The 23128-nt window shown below is 43.1% G+C and overlaps 1 protein-coding gene across 2 annotated transcripts in view; it reads left to right on the top strand.

Annotated features, from left to right (window-relative positions):
• The window catches only part of LHFPL2 (LHFPL tetraspan subfamily member 2), a 170014-nt gene that overhangs the window by 75689 nt on the left and 71197 nt on the right, over positions 1-23128 (top strand). The window contains exon 2 of one of the 2 annotated variants that reach the window (XM_069595370.1): positions 6436-6493. The gene's annotated coding sequence lies outside the window, so the exon portion shown is untranslated. Of the gene's footprint in view, positions 1-6435; positions 6494-21950; positions 22022-23128 lie in introns of those variants that run through there. The other variant, XM_069595371.1, reaches the window with a different exon arrangement.

Below are 23128 nucleotides of genomic sequence, written 5' to 3'. Positions count from 1 at the left end.
CTGTGATGGCGATGCCACGTGAGGATTTTTGAGAAGCATTCCTCAGGTCAAACAGGCTCATTCCTGGACTTCACAGGGTTTATCATTGAAGGCCAGCCTTGGAGCAGTGTCTTTACTTGCTGTACACACGCCTTGGCCTGTGTGAGTCCATATTACCCTCTTTGGAAAGCTTTTGAATGAGTAGACTTTCTTTATTTTGAGTTTAAATCTTGGCATCTGTTTTTCAGAACACTAGTCTGTTATTACTTAAGGCTTATGCCCAGATTTGGAATGCAGGCTGCTAAGAAATGTCAAACAGAAAGGGCTTGTCAGCACTGATAGTCCAAGTTCGTCATGGGCTGCCTTTTGGCCTGGCATGTGCCCTGGGCGTGCTGTGCTCACCTGCCCACCTGTGATGACCTGGATCTGTCAGTCTGAAATGATCTGTTCTTGAGCAAGTGGTTGTTGGGGGTATTTGATGAGGTTTGCTCATTGCCAATGCCTGACTATATTCACAGCTGCTTTTCTCTTGCAAAATGATCATATGCCTATATGCAAGTTTAAAAATTAAACAAGAATATTAAGAGTAGTTGTCACTCAGAGGAGAGTTTTTCAGAATTAAGGGGCTCTTTAATTATGCACACCCTCCTCCACCACCTGTATTCTAAGGATATTCCAGGACAGAAGACATTCATGGAGGTTGGTCCAGACACTGATTTTTTTTTTCTGCTTTTAATTGGAGGATAATTGCTTTAGAATATCTGTGTTGGTTTCTACCATACATTAACAGAGATCAGCCGTAGGCGTTTGTCTGACCCCTCCCTCTTGAAACTCCCTCCCATCTCCCACCCCATCCCACCCCTCTGGGTTTTCACAGAGCACCTGATTGAGCTCCCTGCGTCACACAGCAAATTTCCACTGGCTGTCTAATTTTACGTATGGTAATGTATATGTTTCCGTGCCACCCTCTCAGTTCATCCCACCCTCTCCTTCCCTTCCTGTGTCCACAAGTCTGTATTCTATATCTGAGTCTCCATTGCTGCCCTGCAAAGATATATATGTGTGTATATATATATATATATATATCAGTCCTGGAATATATATATATATCTCCACATATATGCATTAATATATGATATTTGTCTTTCTCTTTCTTGCTTCACTGTGTATAATAGGCTCTAGGTTCATCCACCTCATTAGAACTGAGTCGAATGAATTCCTTTTAATGGCTGAGTAATACTCCATTGTGTACAGGTACCGCAACTTCTTTATCCATTCATCTGTCGATGGCCCTCTAGGTTGCTTCTGTGTCCTAGCTGTTGTAAACAGTGCTGCGATGCAGACAGCTGGTGTGTTGAAAATGTGCCCACCGAGGACCGCCCTGTGAGGCCAGTGTGACCATCACCCCCTGTTCTTCCATGCCCTCTGTGTCCTCTGGTGCCTCTGGGGCTTTCTCCACCTTCTGGAATCCTGCTGTCCCCTCTGCCTGATCACCTTCTCCATCCTATAAACCCAGTGTTCTGTCTTCCCCGTATCCTTTTTCTGATGATCTTTGGGACATTTTCCTAATGCAATCATCCATTGGTTTACACAGTAAACATTCCTGAAATGTGCCCCCTGCCTTGTGCTATGCTCAGTGTAGGAGATAAAATCCCAGTAAGCTAGAGTTAATTTTATTCACAAGGTATGGTAGATTTATAACTGAATGTTGGGGAATGACCGACAGTCACGTGAATGGGCATAGCCTGGCTCTGCGTGCGTAGTAATAGCAGGCTTGGTGCGCAAACCTGTCGTGTTCAGAGGCAGTCTCATTGAGTCTCACTGGTTGCCGGCTCCTTGGTAGGCTATTTTGTGCTACCCAGATATTTTAAACCTTACCCTTTAAGAGCTTCATGTTGATGTCACGACATTTGAATTGAGTCATTTCTCCTTCCTTAAGAGTAAAAGGAAGCTTCTGTGATGAACATTTGGCTTACAGTCTGTGAGGTCTTTGAAAACTTGAACTTCAGTCATTCCCTGTGTGGCTGAGTGATGGGGCAGGCATTGTAGAGGTTCAGGTTCCCAGCATTTCACATGATTTAACACAGTCCAGCCTTTGGCAATCTGCCACCCTCTCTACTTGGTAGACAGGTTATGAAATTTGACACTCTTACATCTTTCTTGGAAAACCTTATACGTTCAGCAGTCCTTCAACGGCTGACCCATTTCTGTTAAATTCCTGTTGTCAGACCCAAGTGTGAGGTTATCTCAGACCTGTTGTCAGAATAGTCAGTGCATTTCATTGACTTTTTTAAAAAAAAAAGTATCAGCCTAGTCTTTGAGTGACAGTTTATACTTTGAACACAGAAACTGGACACTGCTCTTTGTGTTTACTACGCTGCCAGCAACTTTCCTTAAAATGTGAACCAAATTCCCCAAGCATGTATTATATCATCATAGCACAGTGAAGTAGGATTTAGACAATTCCTTTAGCTGACACATGGAAGCAGAGCCTCAGAGAAGTGTGTCTACCAAAAATACAGAGAACTTCTTTAGTGAGCTAGGAGGGATGCTTTGTGAAATCGGTGGTTTAGATGGTAAAGTGTCTGCCTGCAATGCGGAGACCTGGGTTCGATTCCTGGGTCAGGAAGATCCCCTGGAGAAGGAAATGGCAATCCACTCCAGCACTCTTGCCTGGAAAATCCCATGGACGGAGGAGCCTGATAGGCTACGGTCCATGGAGTCGCAAAGAGTCGGACACGACTGAGCGGCTTCGCTTTAGCATATTTTGCTGTCAGCTAATCTGCTTTAGGATTCCCCTCCAGGCTTCACATCTTTGGGGCCATCATCGCTCCTGTCCTTGATAAATTAAGTATGAGGGTTTAAAAGCATCGTGTCTCGGTTGTTGCAATGTTTCTTGGTTGGAAAGACACTGGACTTGGCAGTCACAGGTCCTAGGTTGGAGCCCAGATTCTAGCATTTACTGTGTGGTTCAACTTAAGTTGTTCAGATTCCTACTGTGTAAAGTGGGGATGATAAATAAGGTCTGCTCCCACCCCAACTCCAGCGACCTCTACTCCTACTGTGGATCAAGTGAGCAAATGAATTGCAAAGTGTCCTGTAACTTACGCAGTGCTCTGCTGTGGGAGCCCCGTTCTCGCCAAGGATGGGTTTTGTGAACTCGCGCAGGGTCCCTGAAATGCCTCTTTCTGCCAAGGACAGTTACTGAGGCTTTCCCTTCTATGGGTATCTGTGCTCACAAGCAGCTGCCTCTTCACCCACCCAGGGACAGCCTGGACCTCTCTGGGACAGCTGTTTCTGATGACATTGTTTCTTCAGTTAAGCTGAAACCCTGCCTCCTAACTTCCAAGATAATTTACACTTCTTGGTTCTAGTTTTACAGAGTAACACGAAACAGTTCAAATCAGTGCACATGTCCAGTTGTAGAAATGTATAACTGAGAAGGGGTCTTAAACTCAGCTTCCTGTTTTTGGCAATTCAATTCAATAAATAAGAGCTGGGGCCTGTCACGTGGGTGCTGGCTCCAGCTCTGAAGGCAGCTATTGTTTCTCCTCCTGATCTCCGGAAGTGGAACCAAAGGGCAGGGGACCAAATGGGGATGAATGGGAAACAAGAGCTTTTAACTCCTTCATGTGCAAAAATATAGTGGTTTAATTTTTTCTTTCTTTGGAATTATTGCTAGAAGAATAATACCTGCATTTATTGGGCTAGGAATAATTGAAATAGCTCAGTGGACTATTAATCTGCAAGTGGACTTACTGATGAGCAGTGTGACTTTGAGGAAGTCAGTCATTACTCTGCAGAATTAGTTTCCCTCAGGTTTAAAGTGGGACTAAAATTTTCTGCACTGCCTATATTATATTGCTATTAGATATGATAATGTATGTGGATTCAAATATTCACTTCTATACGCCATGTAACTCTTGGAAAATTCTTTAAACTTCTCTTTGTCTGCTTCATCTTTTAAAAGAGCATTGGTTAGTATCTACTTTAGAGTTTTTGTGAGAAATAAATGAGTTAATTTCCATGAAGTACAATAGAGCAGTGCCTGACAGCTAATGTCTAACACATTAAATATTTTATGAACTTTTGAGGGCTCTGTGATATAACATTTTTTAGTCTACTGTGTTTTTTTATAGCATCAAAAAATAAAAATAAACTGTAACATCTTGTTTACCAAGCAAATCTAGTAACAGAATTGGCATCGTTTATCTTTCTTATCACTTTGGTAATTTCATAAGATGTGACTTGGTTGTCAGAAAAGCCTTATCATGATATTGAAAGCTTACTCCCAAATACCTTACTTCTCTGGACCTCAGGCCAGATTTATGTATTACCGAAAAAGCCCTGATGCTGGGAATGATTGAAGGCGGGAGGAGAAGGGGGCGACAGAGGATGAGATGGTGGGATGGCATCACTAACTCGATGAGCATGAGTCTGAGTAAGCTCTGGGAGTTGGTGATGGACAGGGAGGCCTGGCGGGCTGCAGTCCATGGGTTTGCAAAGAGTCGGACGCGACTGAGTGACTGAACTGAACTGATACATTACTGGAGGTGTTTTTTTCTTTGCGGTGTAAGTTTGGAAAACTTTAAGTGGGGATTGGGATGGTTTTAGGGGCGCTAGTAGTAAAAACCTTCCTACCAATGCAGGAGACGTAAGAGTCTCGGGTTCGACCTCTGGGTGGGGAAGATGCCTCGAGGAGGGCCTGGCAACCCAGTCTAGAGTTCCTGCCCAGAGAATCCCCTTGGACAGAGGAGCCTGGTGGGCTACCTTCCAGGGTGTCATAAAGCGTCCGATGCGACTGAGCACGCAGGCTCAACTCTGCTTTCTCTGTGGCTGTTAGGGCCTCCAGAGTTCTGTCTTAACTGCCCAGAGCTTTGCTTGTGTAAAAATCTCTACAAAAGAGACTTTTAAATGTTATCTTTGATGGGAAAGTGTCCTAATTCAGGTATTTTTGTAACCCATTTCGCTTTTAGAGATAATGAAACATTGATCAAGAACTTCATTTCTAACAGACCCATTCATAATAATCCTAGTGGCTTATTTCACAGAAGCTATTTCCAGGTGAAAACACTGATCATGACTTCCCATGATGTTCCCTGAAGGGGTAAAATTAAACTGTGGGAAATGCTTGGAATTTAACTAGTAACTAACTTATAAAGAACCTTTTAAAGAAATCATAACTCCCCTAAGCTATTATATAACAAAAGACCTTATGAGTTCAGAATTCTTTTATGTGTGTATTTTTCTTAACTGAAACCCAAGGAGTATTATTAAGTATCTTCAAGTTTATAACTGAGCTAAAATGGTTTCTTTAGACTGAGGAGCCTTTGAGTCCCGTGCTGGCTCTCCAACCTCAGATCCAGTCTGGGTTAGTGTTGATGCTGCATCTGTTAACCTGTTATCTGGACGTGAGCTTTTACTCAGATGCTGTATTATGTTATAGTCCTACATGGCATGATTAGGGTAAACATTTTTAAACATACATAAAGCACAGGTTAGTTTTATCTGCTAGTCAGTTTCTTTTCCAGGCTTTTACATTAAGGTATGCCAGATTTCTATTTGGGGAGGTGATGAATAGACTACATAGAGAGAAGGGGTGCTTTCAAGGGACCACGTGGCAGAGAGAAAAGAGTGTGATTTGGAAGCCCTGCTTCTCTGTGAAACCAGGGAGACTTCTCTGCTACTTTCATCATGTGTTAATGGACCTGCTCTCTGTCTGCAAAGGTTAGAATCTGGTGCCACACAGTCCTGGGTGTACAATAAATTCCCAACAAGTGGCAACTGTGACATTTTATGTTAGAAATTTGTTCCACTTATGTTTAATATTTCAAAGCAATGCTGAACGACATTTTGGTCTATTTTATGATCGTTCTAATGGGCTTATAATTTTCTAAGTTTACCTAAAGACTTTGAGAACACCAAAAGGAATACTTGATTCTGAGATAAACTAATCATTAAAAATTCTTCTTCTATTTTCTGTGTTAGAGTTTTAATGACCCTTTTTCCATTTCTCCAGTCATTGACATCCTAGTGAATTTAGGTTTAAAAGAAGTTAGCAGAGTAAGCGAAAAGGATATAAAGTGCTGCCAGGATAGAGTCCTCATTTATAATTTTCTGTGTCATCCTATAATTCATTTCTGGATTGTCTGGGCCTCTTGTGCTTGTTTATAAAATACCTTCAGCAGGTTGTGAAGGATGTCATAAAGCGTGTGTTCATGGACCTTCTTCACCGTCCTCTTAGCTTTTCTAGTTCTCCAGTGGTTTGGATCTTGTGTTAGCGCATCAGAGTTCTTAGGAAGGGGTGGCTTCTTTGTAATAACAAGCAAAACTTTATATGCATCCTGGGGACCTATATTTGAAACATCACATATTTTAATGAGATAAAATTGCATGGTAAGTCTTCCTTGTGTGTTTAAAATAAAAAGTAATTCTGTGTTCGATTTGTTTCTCCAGGTGGCATTTTTCTGAAGTTGCTCATTGAGACTTCTCAGCATTTCTACAGATATAATAGGTGAGTCAATGAAATCAGATGCCCTTTCCAGGTGGGTAGCAACTTACTTCTTGAAAGAGGTACAGTGTTTCAAACTTTTGGGCCCTAGTTTTTTTTATTTTTGTTTTTTGCTAGATACACCACTTTGATGGACACACACGAATGTTGTAAAGGACTCTGTAAAGTTTCATAAATGCTATTAAGTTTAATGTTGTAAATTCCTTACTTCACTCTGACATGGTTCATTCTGTCACCATTTATAAACAAGTTTCAGGGCTCTTTATAATGGGAAAAGCTGGCTTTAGGTTGTCTTTCTTTTTGAGCTTCTCTGTGGACCATTCACCCTTTGTTATCATTTCTCTCTGAAAGGGGAAGAAGAGATGGCTAATTCAAATTACCCAGTTGTATCACTTGAAGACAGCTTGGGTAGAGGATTTGCTTAAATAGAAGTTGAAAACAGTTGACTAACAATAAGTGATTTATTATTAACTCTATAGATTTTAACTCATAAACATCACTTTGAGAGAATATTAGTAACAATACTGAGGCTGAGTAACCTCCCACAAGATGCATTCAATGAAATCAAGACAGTGGAATAATAATCATCCTCAAAGACTTTGCTGTAGTCTGGTTCTCAGAGGGCAGACGCCTGTTCAACCTGGCCTACAGGGCAGGTCCCCAACCTCTGGGATCTAATGCCTGATGATCTGAGGTGGAGCTGATGCCATAATAACAGGAGAAAATGCACAGTAAATGCAATGCATCTGAATCATCCTGAAACTATTCCCGCCCCCATACCCACCTTGGTGCGTGGAAAAATTGTCTTCCATGAAACTGGTCCCTGGTGCCAGAAAGGTTGGAGACTGCTGCTCAAGGGTCCTTGCTCTTGTTATGAACTTCCGGGTGGGACTCAGGCCGAGGAGCCAGTGCTTGGTATGTATATGGGACTGACTGACACCCTGCCCAGGAGGGTCCACTGTGTGCAGGGGATTTGCGGAGTATTTTCACAGATATCATCTCATTTGTGGAAAGGTTATCTTTTTAGTTTTCTTGATTCTGGAGAAGGAAAAATTGCTGTTAATATCATGAATTGAAGTACTGATTTCTCAAATGTTCTTAAAACTGCCCTAAGGACTGCTGGCTGGGTTAGCTGGGGGAGCTTGGCTTGTTTTTCTGGTTCTTTGTTTCTTTAATGGAAACTGTAAGCTCTGATGAGTTACAGAATTATTTGAGAAAAGTTCCTGCTCATGGGAAAGCCAGGGCTGACCCAAGACAGGTGGGTGTCCTGTTGGCATTTTATCAAGCTGATAATCTTTAAATACCTGCTCTGTGTTTATTTGGTGGGGGTGGGAGAAACTGTCTATTAACAAAGACTACTAATGAAAAATACATACTTCTCCCTGAATGTTGAAAATAAGGGATTTATTACCTGTGCTGTTCTGAACCAGGTGTTCTGAAACCTGTTTAAAAGTTGGGTGATAGTAACTGTGTGTCATGCACTGCTCAGGTCCAGGTTTGCAGAGGCCTGCCAGCCAGGCGACATGGAGTTGGTGTGGGGCCTGCTTTTCCTCATGTGGCTCTGCGAGGGGAATATTCTCAACAGAGACAGGCCTGTGCCGCTGAGGAGTGTTTATTTCCACTCAGAGGCACTGTCTCCTTGAGTGAAAACAGGTCTGGTTGCCATTTTGCCCATTATGTAAGGAGTCGAGTGTACCCCCAACTTAAGTGGCTCCGTGTTTCCGAGGTATTCCAATGATGATTTAAGACCCCTCTGTGAGTTGTCACTCTGGATCAGTGCCAGGCTGGCCTGTTCAGTCCAGCTCTGGGGAAAAGCCAATTCCATTCTGCCAGTGCCTTCAACAGCTAAGTTATGTATGCCCTTGAATTCCCCGTCTCTGAAGATTTAACCAGATAAAACCAACCTGCTGTGTACCTCTCTTTTTGTTTTTTGAATTATGGATTCATCCTGTATAAATATATAAAATATTACCAAATCGGGGACATAAGAACAACCACTCTGATTAACAGCATCTGAATTACAAAGAAATCTGATCCTGCCTTCTGTTACCTATAATGACTCATGTTACATCAGCTTGGTGGAAGGTTCCTCTGAAGCAGAGAGAGTCTTTGTGGTTTGGGGAGAGCCTTGACATCAGGAGGCCCTAGGCTGAGACTCTACCTTGGCTGGACACAGATCTGGCTTAAAATTCCAACTGTGGTGCAAGCTGGCCATGTGACCGAAGACAGGCTTCTTTACCTGATGGAACTCTCATCTCTTCATGTGTGGAAGATTGAACGCAGCAAAGATGGCAATGTGTGTGGGTACACAGTAGATGGCAAGTACCCTGTGCCTGGCTCCTAATACCAGATGTCTTGGATGGAGGGTGGGGAGGTCAGCTCTGCCAGAGAGCTCCCGTGCCTCACTGGTAGAGTGAAAGCTGATCCCCACTCTCTTCTGCCCTGCCTACTCCAGGACAATTATGCAGAGCCTTTGAAAAGTAGGAACTCAGGGTATATGGTTGGAATGAGGGGGTTTCTAATGGCAGGCTTTTTTTTTTTTTTTTCAATCTAGTCAGAATTTCTGAGCTTGAATCCTAGATCTGCACTTTATCATTAGGTATATGACCTTGAATAAATTATTAACACCCTCTCTGGCTCTCTTAGGACTGCTGTGAGATTAAATGATTGTGTGTAGAGCAGGATGTACGGAACGAGTACCTAGTGAATCTCAAGAAATGTGCCGATAACTTTGCCGGGATCCTTTTAGAAGGGAGGCAGCGAGGCCGACTCAGAAGACTACCCATGGTTTTAAAATGTCTCCAGTTTGAACCTCAGCTTCTTGGACTGCCTTTTCCATCATGCAAAGCTAGTCTAGACCAGGGAGGATCATCTTTGTCATGAATAGACTGAGAGTGACTGCATCCTGCCATGTGATACTCACTCGCTCAGAAGCAGGGAGCGAAGTTGGGATTTGTTCTTCCTGGATTTTCTTCACAAGTAAACAGGTCTTTCCTTGTCCAGGGGAATTCTTACTAGAACTGACCAGATAAGCAAAGAGAAAGTTCTAGACCTGTATTGGCCTGTGTGGTGGCTGCATCTGGCCGTTGAGCCATTTGAAATATGGCTACTGTTGACTGAGGCACTGAATTTTTCATTTTATTTCATTTCCGTTCTTTTACAATTTAGAACTGATATTCAGTTATTGGTAAGCTTTTATGTATTTGTGGGAAAAACTGGGGTGTCTGCTTTTCAACTGTGAATTTTACAAATCTAGATTAAGTGCTTCTGAGGAAAATTTAGTGCCTGAGCTGAGATGTGCTGTAGTGCAAAATATATATTTTGAAGTATTAGAAAAAAATATGTCAGCATTTTAATACTTTCATATCGATTAGATATGAAAATGATAATATTTTGTTTATCTTGAGTTAATATTATTGCAGTTAATTCCTTTTTTTTTAACGTTGCACCTAAAATTTCAAAATAATGTACAGCGTGCTCACATAATTCCATCGGACAACGCTGCTCCAGATGATCCTTGAAAGAACTGGATAATTTCTCATTTATTAAGTGAAGTACAAGGTTTTCCAATAGACTGCAGATTATGAAAGTGGCTTTTTTTTCTTCTTCTTCTTCTTCTAAGATATTGTTTATAGTCTACCAAGTAACAAGCTTAGAGGAATTTTTTTAAATACTTAAAATTGGAAAGAAAAAACAAGGCGCCTAGCAGATGTGTTATCTGTACCTTATGTGATACAGGCTGAGGCTCTGTGTAGACGTCTTGGCTGTAGTCTTTCCCCTCCGCCTTCTTAAGAAATGAGGTAGGGAGACACAGCCACCCGCCAGAATATGAACCCAAACGCTGTTTTTCAGCTAAATATTCTCTTTCTTGGATGATTGTTGGCTCCACGCATGATGCTGATACCTTGTTCCCTGGGTCACATTTGGTCGTGCCCCAGGTCAGTTTAGGAACTGTCGTCCGGGAGGAGTCTGTGGCTTTCAGTTACCTGTAGCGAACAGCACTCTCTCCTCACTGCTGTCGTTGAGTTGCTCGGTCGTGTCCAGCTCTTTGCGGCCCCATGGACCATAGCCCACCAGGCTTCTCTGTCTGTGGGATTCTCTAGGCAAGAATACTGGAGTGGGTTCCATTCAGTTCAGTCACTCAGTCGTGTCCGACTCTTTGCAACCCCATGGACAGTGGACTGCAGCATGCCAGGCCTCCCTGTCCATCACCAACTCCTGGAGTCCACCCAAACTCATGTCCATTGAGTTGGTGATGCCATCCAGCCATCTCATCCTCTGTCGTCCCCTTCTCCTCCTGCCCTCAATCTTTCCCAGTATCAGGGTCTTTTCAAATGAGCCAGCTCTTCACATCAGGTAGCCAGAGTATTGGAGTTTCAGCTTCAGCATCAGTCCTTCCAATGAACACCCAGGATTGATCTCCTTTAGAATGGACTGGTTGCATTTCCTTGCAGTCCAAGGGACTCTCAAGAGTCTTCTCCAACACCACAGTTCAAAAGTATCAATTCTTCGGTGCTTAGATTTCTTTATAGTCCAACTCTCACATCCATACATGACTACTGGAAAAACCATAGCCTTGACTAGATGGACCTTTGTTGACAAAGTAATGTCTCTGCTTTTTATATGCTATCTAGATTGGTCATAATTTTCCTTCCAAAGAGTAAGCATCTTTCAATTTCATGGCTGCAGTCATCATCTGCAGTGATTTTGGAGCCCCCAAAAATAGTCTCTCACTGTTTCCACTGTTTCCCTGTCTATTTGCCATGAAGTGATGGGACCAGATGCCATGATCTTAGTTTCCTGAATGTTGAGCTTTAAGCCAACTTTTTCACTCTCCTCTTTCACTTTCATCAAGAGGCTCTTTAGTTATTCTTCACTTTCTGCCATAAGGGTGGTGTCATCTGCCTATCTGAGGTTATTGACATTTCTCCTGGCAGTCTTGATTCCAGCTTGTGCTTCATCCAGCCCAGCGTTCCTCATGATGTACTTTGCATATAAGTTAAATAAGCAGGGTGAAAATATATAGCTTTGACATACTCCTTTTCCTATTTGGAACCAGTCTGTTGTTCCATGACCAGATCTAACTGTTGCTTCCTGACCTGTATACAGTTTTCTCAAGAGGCAGGTCAGGTGGTCTGGAATTCCCAACTTTTTCAGAATTTTCCACATTTTATTGTGATCCACACAGTCAAAGGCTTTGGCATAGTCAATAGAGCAGAAATAGATGTTTTTCTGGAACTCTCTTGCTTTTCGATGATCCAGCGGATGTTGGCAATTTGATCTCTGGTTCCTCTGCCTTTTCTAAAACCAGCTTGAACATCTGGAATTTCCTGGTTTACGTATTGCTGAAGCCTAGCTTGGAGAATTTTGAGCATTACTTTACTAGCGTGTGAGATGAGTGCAAGTGGAGTGGGTAGCCATTTCCTTTTCCAGGGGGTCTTCCCAATCCATGGATCGAACCTGAGTCTCCTGCTTGGCAGGCAGATTCTTTACCACTGAGCCCCCTGGGAAGCCCTGAAACATTCTAAACAAGCAGATAAAGTGATTGCCTCACTTACTGGACATCTCTAAACCTGAATGTTTAATTCTGTTTCTGTACCAGTTTAAGACGTTTCTAAAAGGCATTTTTCTCGCTTATTCAATAAAGTAATAGACATAAATAGGAATTTGAAAGAAATGAATGAAAGCATTCCAACACAAACGTTAGATAGTTTCAACAAACATTTAGCCAGGAACTATGTCAGAAGCTTAACTGTCCTGGTCCTGTAGCACCAGAAATAGAAAGGGAGTGAGTGCTGGCTTGAAGTTTAGTTGTACTAGTTTTGCATGAAACATGAGAAGACAGTGCAATTAAAGGGATCAATACTCTGTCTCACGTTTATGCTCTTGGTGACACTGAAGTGTATTCTAAGAGGCGGGGGAGGAGGGTGTTAGATTCAGAGTCGTACTGGTCCGGGTTTGAGCCCCGGCTGTGTCACAGTAGGACTGGACTGGGGTTTCCAAACTTCCCTGATCATGTCCCTGCTTAGTCAGTGCCGACGACACCAGCCACTTTGCTTGTTAAAGTCTTTCCATTGTATTTACTTGATCTGTGACGCCGGCACCCGTCTGGTTAATACACACGGCGAGTACCTTGCTGTCCTCATACTTTGCCAGACTAAAGAAGTGAAGGAGAGTTTACTGTCCAGTACTGTAAACTCTCTCCAAGAATTAAACAGGATTGATATTTATATATTAGATAGAAACCATTATCAAATTTTGTGAAGAATCGTCAGCTAAAGAAAGGTAGCTTTTAATGCAGAGGTTAACTGTTATGACATTGAGGTTTTTAAATTCCAATATTAGAATATATTAAGAGAATGCATTTCTGCCAGCAGCTCACAAACAGTTAATAGACAAGGAAAAGACTTAGTGAGAGAGGCTATAATAAGCCTTCTCTTCTTACTGAGGGTAGATTGGACATAATGTATGCTTTCTGAATAGAAAGTGATAAAGTATAAATAGACACTGGTTTGCAAGATTTAACAAAAGTAAATCAAAGTAATTAAATGCACTGAAGACTTAAACTGAGTGAAGTTTCTCTATTTCTGTTACTCGCATGTTGACAAATTGTCTTTTTTTTCCGGTAAGAAGTCTGGCTGTAGACAGCATGTGTGTCTGAAGGAGAGTCCTAAGCATTCTTCCCAGCAGGAAAGAATTCTTCCCTTTCTATGAAAAGCGGCTTCCCTGGGTAGACTATGAACCTCCTGAGGGCTAGTCTGAGTCTTTCATTGCTCTCTCTGTGCCCAGTACAATGTCTGATGCATGCTAGGTGCCGAGTGAGTGTTTGTTGGATGGGTGGAGGATAAATGATGGTTAGACTGTAGCACTGATTCTGTGACATTCTCTGAAGGGAACTCTACTTCAGTACATTAGAGATGGCCCAGCACAGTGCCTGACACATGTTATGTACACAGTAAATGTTGGTGAAATGGAGGTATAATTGTGGGCCTAAGTATAGCTTCTAGTTTATAAAGGACTTTTGGAATATGACCTGTGTTTTTACATATGTTTGTTTAATAATATGCTCATTACACAAAGTAGGGAATAATCCTTACTCTAGAAACAAAGAGTATAAATCACATAGGAAACAATAACTTTGACTACATTAAAAATGATGAACTTTATCAAAAGGCTATACAGAGAGTGAAAAGATAAAATATCTAACCTACTCATAAAGAGACTATATAAGGAAAGCCTGTGAATTAATAAGGAGGATAGGCTGACAAATGAAACAAAAATCCAGGAGTAGAGAAGGGTGGTGAAATACTTCAACAGACACTTCATGAAGAGGAACCACAAGAAACCAGTAAAATGAAAATTTGCTCAACCTTGTGAGGAGTGCGAATACAAACCCCTCCATGAGACACAAACTCACTACCTGATAAGCAAAAAATTTTAAGTCTGATAATGGCTAGTCCTGACGAGAGTGTGGAACACCATGAACTCTCAGATACCAGTGGTGAGAATCAAATTATATTCACCAACTTTGTTGTTTGACTTTTACTGGTTTTTTTTTTTTAACTGAAAAAAAGTTGGCGTGCAATATCTTGTTAGTTTCATGTAAACAACATGGTGGACCGCATTTTAAATACATTATGAAATGATCACCATGGTAAGTTCAGTAACCATCTGAATATAACCCATTTATGATTTGGGGAGCCAGGAAAGTTCTTTTAAGCAGAGAGGTGAGGTTGAACATTGAGAAGGCACCATGAGGGACTTCCTTGCTGGTCCACTGGTTAAGAATCCCCCTTGCAATGCAGGGGATCCCTGATGGGGGAACTAAGATCTCACATGCTGAGGAGCAACTAAGCCAGCTGTAGCTAAGTGATGAAGCACAGTCTGGAGGGTTGCGGGGGTTGCGGGGGTGGAGGGAAGGGGAATGGGATTAGCTCTGGGCAGAGACTAGGCAACTCTGTGGCACAGAGAGGGTGGGGCTGCCATTGCTAAGAATGAAGTATTTACATGGAATAGATGTTAAGAGAATTCTCACAGGGTGGCTTCAGTTCTTTTGAGAAGTAGGAAGTTCATCTGCCCTGAGGAGAGGAGGTGAAGCCAGGGGTTAAAAGGAAGAATCCATGCTTCCCCACGTGGAAAGGAACTCTTCTCTGTGCTGATGTGGCCGTCTTCCTGTGAATTCTGGTTCTTTGTCTGATGGATTATTCTACAGGGAATTCTGGTTCTCCACCTGATGGAACTGGTCCACAAGGACAATAAAGGTCTCACGTTAGTAGACATATAGTTTTTTTTTAACTTTTTATTTTATATTGGAGTATAGTTGGTAAATAATGTGATATTTTCAGGCAGACAGCAGAGGGACTCAGCCATACAATATAAACATAGAGTTTTGTTGATCAAGTGTCTAAGTCTATGAAAAAGGCTATTTGCAAATCCTCTAGTAAGTTGTTTTGGTTCCAACAGTACCTCTCTTGTCTGTTCTGTATCCAAGAAGAAATATCCCATCCTTATGCAGAAAGCTTTTCTACTTTAATGATCCACTCTTTAAATTGTTCCTTGAAAGGAAGGAGATGAACTGGCCTCAGGTGAATGAACATACTCTGGGATAGTGCAGACGCGTCTTCCTCATTGTCACTGTAAAATATTATGCAGCTTGTTAATACAGGTAAATAGTAGCCACACGCATTTTATGTATTTATTTTTATCATTTCCCATGTTAAGCCACAGCAGTCCATTCTTCCCACTGAAGAAGGCAGTAACACAGCTCTGAAGTTCCAAGATGCTGCTCCCATAAGCACCCTCTCCACTCTCTGAAATTTTGTCATGATTTTCTCACAAAAGCTGACTTCTTCTGAATTAAATATTGATTTAATCTACAGTTCATTTTGGGTTGATTCAGTAACCAAAGCCAAGTGTTTGTGCTCTTTTTTCTCTCTTGGGCTCGCATGCTATTGGGGACCGCTAGTCATCCAGTGGACCTGTCCTTAGAGACACCAGCATCTCCTGAGCCACGGGCAGCATGTCACCAGATGGCATAGGGCCGGGGGGCCAGGCAACCTGGAAAGGTGGGACTGGCCCTGATCTCTGTATCTCGTGTTACCAGCCCAGGGCAGCCTGTGAAAAAGTCTTCATTGGCAACCTCAGGTGGACTTGGAAATGTACCTGATTTGGGTCCAAATTATACTATTTGCACAGCCAAGTTGTGTTAGGAAATGGACACTTCCTGTCATTAACTCACAGGTCATGAAGGCAAATATGACTGCAAATCCACTTTGGAAATCTAGTGTGGCTAATCTGAAAGAGCCGACTTCTCTCTTGTTGGTGCAGTGCCTCGTTTCTCTCTCCTTGCTTCTTTCTCAAGCTACATTTCCTATTCAGTTGACAGTCCATTCAGTCCATTTTTCTCCTACTATTCATGGAGTGACTGTGGGTTGGAAAGACACAGACCACTGGTGTGATGACCAACTGCGGTCACGGACTCCTCGTCACTGTTCAAGGTCAGCGTAGCCCATTTAGTGGCCGCTTATACCCCACATCGGGCTTCCCCGGTGGCTCAGTGGTAAAGAATCTGTCTACCAGTGCAGGAGATATGAGAGATTCAGGTTTGATCCTCTGGAGAAGGAAACCCACTCCAGTATTCTTGCCTGGGAAATCTCCTGGACAGAGGAGCCTGGCAGGCTATAGTCCATGGGGTTGCAAAGAGTTGAACACAACTGAGCAAATAACACGCCTTCCCTGGTGGCTCAGCTGGCAAAGAATCCGCCTGCAATGCGGGAGACCTGGGTTTGATCCCTGGGGTGGGAAGGTCCCCTGGTGAAGGGAAAGGCTACCCACTCCAGTATTGTGGCCTGGAGAATTCCATGGACTGTATAGTCCATGGGTTCACACAGAGTCAGACATAAGCGACTAATACTTGGTACAGAGAAAGTCACTTGGGCAAAATGCGTTACATTTTTACCTAGCTGCTCTGATAGTCTGTTTTATGCTTGTATTACTATGTTTATATCATATGCACAACTCAAAGCAAAGATGGGTTTTATCTGTTTGAAGGTCACATCCCAGTCTTTCTTGTGCTTTTGAACACTGGTGTACTCTTGAAGCCAAGCAATAGCCTTAATATACATAACTCTTTTTTTTTTAAAGGAAAACTTTGTATTTTATATTGGAGTATAGCCAGTTAACAGTATTGTGATATTAATAGTTTCAGGTGGACAGCCAAGGGACTCAGCCATCTTATGCCCTTGTGGTTGGACTAGAATTGCCAGAGAATGTTTATATGTGTTTTTCTCCTGATTATCAGAATAATCCACGTTCATACAGCAAAGTATAAGCAAGAAGGGAAAAAACCCCAGTTCCCTTGGGTGTCTCCACTGCCAGTGTAAAGGCCAAGTTTTCTTTTTGTGCGTTCTTTTCTTCACATAACTGAACACTTACTCTGCATACAACTTTATATTCAGTTACTTTTTTGTTTAATATTATGAGCATTTCCCCATATCATAAAAAGTTTGTCTACAATTTCAATGGTTGAATATTCTGTCTTAGGGTATATATTTAAATCATTTTAATCTTTTGTTTTTGACAATCAAGGCATTTTCTGTTTTTTGAAGGTGTTGATTATCCTTTTAGAGACATAAGTTCAGTTTGTAAAATCTATCCAGGAAAGTTGGGCTCTCATTGGCATTATAAGAGAGTAATTACCTTGGCACACCCTAGAGGTGATCAGATCTTTAAATCTTGCCGCTTTGGGAATTGAGAATGGTATGTCATTTCAAATTTTACTGTTTTTACTACCAATAAAATTGATTGTTTTTCGTAAGTAGAAGAGTTTTTTTCTCTCTGTCTGTCTTTTGTGATTGTTCATTTATGGTCCTTTTCAGGTCAAATTGTCATTTATGACAGTTGGGACATCTGTAATTTTTTTCCATTTTCCTAGAAGGATATATTGGAATGTGTAACTTTGAGTCTAGTGTCTTCTCACTAATACTGTTAGCTGCTTAAGTCATGTCCGACTCTTTGAGATCCTGTGGACTATAGCCTGCCAGGTTCTTCTGCCCATGGGATTTCCCAGGCAAGAATACTGGAATGAGTAGCCATTCCCTTCTCCAGAAGATCTTCCCAACCCAGCGATCAAACCCAAATCTCTTACATTGCAGGCAGACTCTGCAGGCAGACTCTTTACCCTCTGAGACACCAGGGAAGCCTGTTAACTGCACACAAAATTGGCCATATTTGAGGGGAAATCAAGTGTGGAAGTGTCAAAGAGAGTACACTCCGGGGTAGTGATGTGGCTTGTCAGTTGTGACAGTCAGCATCCGGAAGCAGCTCTACGTAGTGAGCACGTGTCTCCCCCAGCCCCCAGGCCTGTGGCCACCACGCTGCGCCCAGTCCAGGCAGCCCTGGAATAATGCCTGTTGACAGAGCAATAATGAACACACAGTATGTTGGCCCATGAGGCTTACCTGCTCTGTTTCTGCTCATGCTTCTTCTCAGGCTCTTTGACTGACTTTTCCTGCTTGCTCCTTAGGTCTGTTTGCAGGCAGTCTTTGACCCCTTTCTCTCCTGCATCTTCCTGCAGTCTCCAAATTCTCTAGCCTGCTCCATGCCTTTAGCCACAGTCCACAGGCCAAACCTCCCCAGTCCAAACCCCTCTTCCAGGCTGCAGACCCATGTAGCCTCCTGCCTGTGGGGGGTCTCCCCCTGGTGTGTGTTTCCTCTGTAAATTGAGGGATAATTGCTTTACAGTTTTGTGTTAGTTTCTGTTGTTCAACAGTATGAATCAGCTTTAAGTATGCATATATCCCCCCCCCCCCACTCCTTTGAGCCTCCTTCCCACCCTCTCCTATCCTCCCCTCTCGGTCGTCGCAGAGCACCAGGCTGAGCTCCCTGTGTTAAGACAGCAGGTTCCCATTAGCTATCTATTTTATAAATGATAGTCTGTATATGTCCATTCAAAGTCACTCAGTCGTGTCTGACTCTTTGCACCCCCATGGACTGTATAGTTCCTGGAATTCTCCAGGCCAGAATGCTGGAGTGGGTGGCCTTTCTCTTCTCCAGGGGATCTTCCCAACCCAGGGATCGAATCTAGGTCTCCCACATTGCAGGCAGATTCTTTACCAGCTGAGCCACAAGGGAAGCTCTACAATACTGGAGTGGGTAGCCTATCCCTTCTCCAGCGGATCTTCCCAACTCAGGAATCGAACCGGGGTCTCCTGCATTGCAGGGGGATTCTTTACCCACTGAGCTACCAGGGAAGAAGCTCCTGTATTTGTCCACGCTACTGTCAATTCATCCTGCCCTCTCCTTCCCCCACGGCATCCACAAGCTCACTCTCTGCACCTGTATCTGTATCCCTTTCCTGCATCAGGACCATGTTAGGAACCCTGCTGCTTCACTGGCACTTCTAATGCAGTGTGCCCCCAAGTGGACCTGTTCCCTTTCCCTGACTGGCCCTATCCCTGGATTCTCTCTTTGGGTACAAAGACCTCCACTTCATCCCCCATGCCAGACACCTGGGAGCATCTTGAGACCCTGCTTTTCCCTCACTGACAACACTCCATGGGTTACATGAGATTCCAATTCCTGCTGCCTCCTCCCTATCCTTCTTCTGGACCCCTCTTACCCTGCCCTAGCTGAGATTTCATGCTGTGAATGAATGATATATGCTTTCTCAGTTAGAGACAGTCTTTAAAAATAAATAAGTCAGGTCTTAAAAAAAATAAGATTGATGTTTTTCAGGGCATAGCATTGTAACAGAATATTTACTCTTTGTATGAAGTAAATCATCCTCCATTAATTTATCTTTTATAGAAATGTGAATTCTTCACCTACCTGCTTGGCTTAAAGCAAACTACACTTTGAATAATGTCTAACACATATTAGTCAAGTGAGAGGCCCTGGGCATTATTCTCTAAATAAAGTGTTTTTGACTTGAGGGTTTGACATTTTTTCTTTGGGGCTTAATTATTTCCATATTCCATGTGTATTATTTTCCTGTAATATTGGAATTATCCTTTTTAGCTAGCTTTTCAACTTCACCTCCCAGGCAAGAAATGCAGTTATTTTAATAAGATTCTTTGAGGGAGTAAAATTAATACTTTGGAGAATGAAAATAATGGTGAGTTATCTCCCAAAGATTGAAAGACTGTTACAATAGCAAAATATCCTTACCCAGGGGTAGTTTTTTTTTTCAGGGTTTATTGAAAATATGGTGCTGGGAAGAATAAAAGGAAATTTAATACCATGGAATCTGGAAACAACCACTGAAATCCAGTCTTTTGAACACATATGATACACTAATTCCCAGAGATTTAAGACAGCTCCATTTGCTTCCCGAGGCTGTCAGGCTCCTTATGACCAAGACACGGAAAGGTTCTTCAGCACGAATATGCCATGATGATATTTTATTTACTGTGAATATTGACCATACATGAATATGGGATGTCCTGGGGTTCTGCCTTCCCTTGTCAATATCAGGTTGCCTCCTTGTTGGTACTTTTCCTTAGGTCTGGTTCCCCCAGTACAGATCCTGAGACAAAGATTTAAACACAAGTAGGCTACCTTGGAGCTTATCCTGAAAAGCATTTTTAGTGGACTAGGCACATGAGGCGGGGAGAAGAAAGCCAAGAAGAGGGTGCTCTTGAGCAGGTTGCTCAATCCCTGGTGAATTCTAAGAAACAGTCTTCAGAAACTCCCATCTGCGGGGCCGGAACACTGGCATATGTCTCCTCCAGCCCACAGGCGTCCTTGTGAGCTGCTCCCAAGGCCAGAGCTTAAGGTCCGCTTCTTGCAGGGGTCAGAGGAAAACCATCGGGGGAAGGTCCCGAGTCCTTGCTGTTTGCACGTGTGGGAGAGGGTGCTGAGGCGGGTACGACTAGGGCACCAACAGTGTGTGCTGCTTTAACCTCCTTTTTGTTGTTGTTGTTGAAATAAAATTCCAGGTTCTTAGTGGGCAACGTTGTTTCATGGATGGATGAGGTTGCTTGAGATGGTCATAGACAAAGCACAGGCGGAGACTGTCAGCAGAAAGCACTTAAGTCATGTCAGTGCCTGATCGATGTCAGGGTGGATTTGAAAAATACCGGAAATTAGCTACTGTTTTTGAAATGGGGAAGGGAAGATGTAGAGGGAATCTCTGCAAGGTATCTAGATGTTGTTCCTAAAATAACATATCATGCCTTAGTCACAAAGGTTGTGATAAGCCGTTAACGGGAACAAATGGAACAGATGGATTGTCCAGGCTCCTCAGAGGGTCGTGGTTTCCTCAGTACTAATCAGCCTACAGAATTATAGTTAGGCCCATAGGAAATTACAGTATTTTTTCCATGCACTCAGATCTGGAAGAAAACAAAACTCTGACGGAAATCTGTGGCCAGCCAAGTGTGAACGAGGCCACCTTCATTACTTGGGGAAATTCCTGGGGAAAAAAAAAGGTGGAATCCAGCGCTTAGTGGACCTTAAAAAGAATCCTCTTCTTCGTGTCCGTCTGTCCTGTTCTGTTACACAGCAGTCTTGGTGGCACATCCTAACATGGAAAGTAGGTCCTAGCAGCCTCCTGGCTGTTCCGTTGGTGTCATCCAGGGGATGCAGGCACAAGGTCTTGATACCACGAGGTATCTGATTACTTAGACCTGTTTGGTGATGGTGGAGTAGCAGCGTATTCCTGCCCTGAAAGACCCCACCCCCCACCCCCACCAGTGCAGCCGTGCAACCAGCAGAGAAGTAGCTGACAAAGGAAGGAGCACTTAATCCTGCTGCTTAGGGAGGCCTCCCAGAGCTGTGACGTTGGACTTGGCCTTAGAGATGACTCGGTTTCACCCAGGGATGTAGGAGGAGAAGGACAGCCCAGGTGGAGACCATGAGGGCGAAGGCACGGAGCCTGAAGGTGCAGAACGTGGTCAGGCAGCCAGGACTGGTTGCTGAGTGCCGTTCTGTAGGCAGGCAGAAGTCAGCCTGTGAGCATCCGTCCCCCCTGCCGGTGCCATCTCCCCTCACCAGTGTCAACAGGTGTCCCCCACGCAGTCACACCATTTCTGTCGGCCCATGTGCATGTCCCCGTCAAACATCCTGCTCTTGTGGAAGCAGCTTAGGTGCAGGATGATGGATGGAGCTTATAGAACCTGTGCGAGGTCCAAAATGCCATCAGTGCAGCCTCCTGGCAGTGAAACCTACATCTTGTGCTAAGTGGCTGGTTAGTGATCCTTGTAAGGCCTGTGAATGCCTTGTTGAAGGGGAAATTGACATGCTTCATGCAGGTGGTCAATATTATCCATAAAATATGCTGTTTATCCTTTCTTTGCCACGTCTTCTCTGTCAGCCCATCCAGCCCCAAGTGTGCCACATTTCCGAGTTCTAAACATCTAGCTATATTTACCAGTATATGGAATTAGTGGTGCTTATTTTTTCCCTGATTTCTTCCCTTTTCTCTACAGGTTGTCTCACGGGCATTAGCATGTCGGTGCTTTGGGGTATGTTCCAGGGGCACACTTGCTCTTAGAATCCTTTAGTATGTGGATTGAGAAAAGGAACAAAACAGTAAGTTGGCCTCAGGTTGTCCCTCTTATTACATTTAACAGTTTAATCCAATTAGTTGTCATTTTTGTCTCATTTCCAATGGAGTAGCTACCTGGTTGAGGGGAAAAGAACTCAATGTGGTGTCCAGGCTCTGGGGACATTTCTCAGGGTGAATTAGGAGCAAGAGCTGAAAATGATTCCCAAACACTTCACTAGGAGCCCCAGGGAAAGTCTATTGAAGACCATCCCACCAATTCTAGACTGACTGACCTCTGGCTGCTCAAGTTAAAAATTACATACAGTTCAGCCACTCTCAAAAAGGCTCTTTAAGTGGCTTTTCTACAGAATTGCCCTAAACAGTCACCTTGTTTATTTCTTAAACTGATGAGTGTCCTCATGATTCTTTTCCCTTAGGAATTTCCACTTCCTCTTTTATCACTCATAGAATGTTTTTTCCCATGGAATTCCCCATTCCTCTGTAGATTCACTTTTATTCCATCCTTTGAAACTGCATTCAGGCTTCCAGGCAATGTTTCCCTGATGATTTCAGAGCATAAGATGAAGACTTAAAAGTGTTTGATGCCAAAGAGAGAAATGTTAGGGCCTCTAGAATCTGATTTAGTAAATTGGGCCCCGGCTGCCGTGTATCTTTGGGTGAGTCATTGTCCTTTAGTGAATGAATGTTACAAGAATCGAATGTAAGAAGTGGACCTAGCAGCCAGACACACAAATCCTTCTCTCTACCCCTTGTCCATCCATATCCCCAGCACAAGAGAAAAAGCAAAAGTAAATAGGATGTGTGTTCAGTCTTGTACTTAGCATCCAGTTTGCAGCATGCCTTCACTGTGCCCCGGCACGCTTCTCCTTGTGCGGGGACTGGGATGGGTCCAGTCATTGAATCTGGGGAGATTGCTCTTGTCATTTCCAATCTGGTAAGCGCTGTCAACCTACCAGCTCTAAATCTTGATTTGACCTGGCCTTGCCTGTATAAATCTCACCCACTGTTGAGATCATCATAGTCTAATGGCCAACAGATTCATTGTTTCCATACCATAACCATCAAAAGCTGCCAAGTTTTGAGGATGGATGAGCTTTTCTTTCTGCCGGAGTAGAAAACTCTATGGGAGG

The sequence above is a fragment of the Ovis canadensis genome, chromosome 7 (assembly GCF_042477335.2).
Source record: "Ovis canadensis isolate MfBH-ARS-UI-01 breed Bighorn chromosome 7, ARS-UI_OviCan_v2, whole genome shotgun sequence".
NCBI lineage: Eukaryota > Metazoa > Chordata > Mammalia > Artiodactyla > Bovidae > Ovis > Ovis canadensis.
The sequence above is the reverse complement of the archived record's forward strand: the minus strand, read 5'-3'. Positions and strand labels throughout refer to the sequence as shown.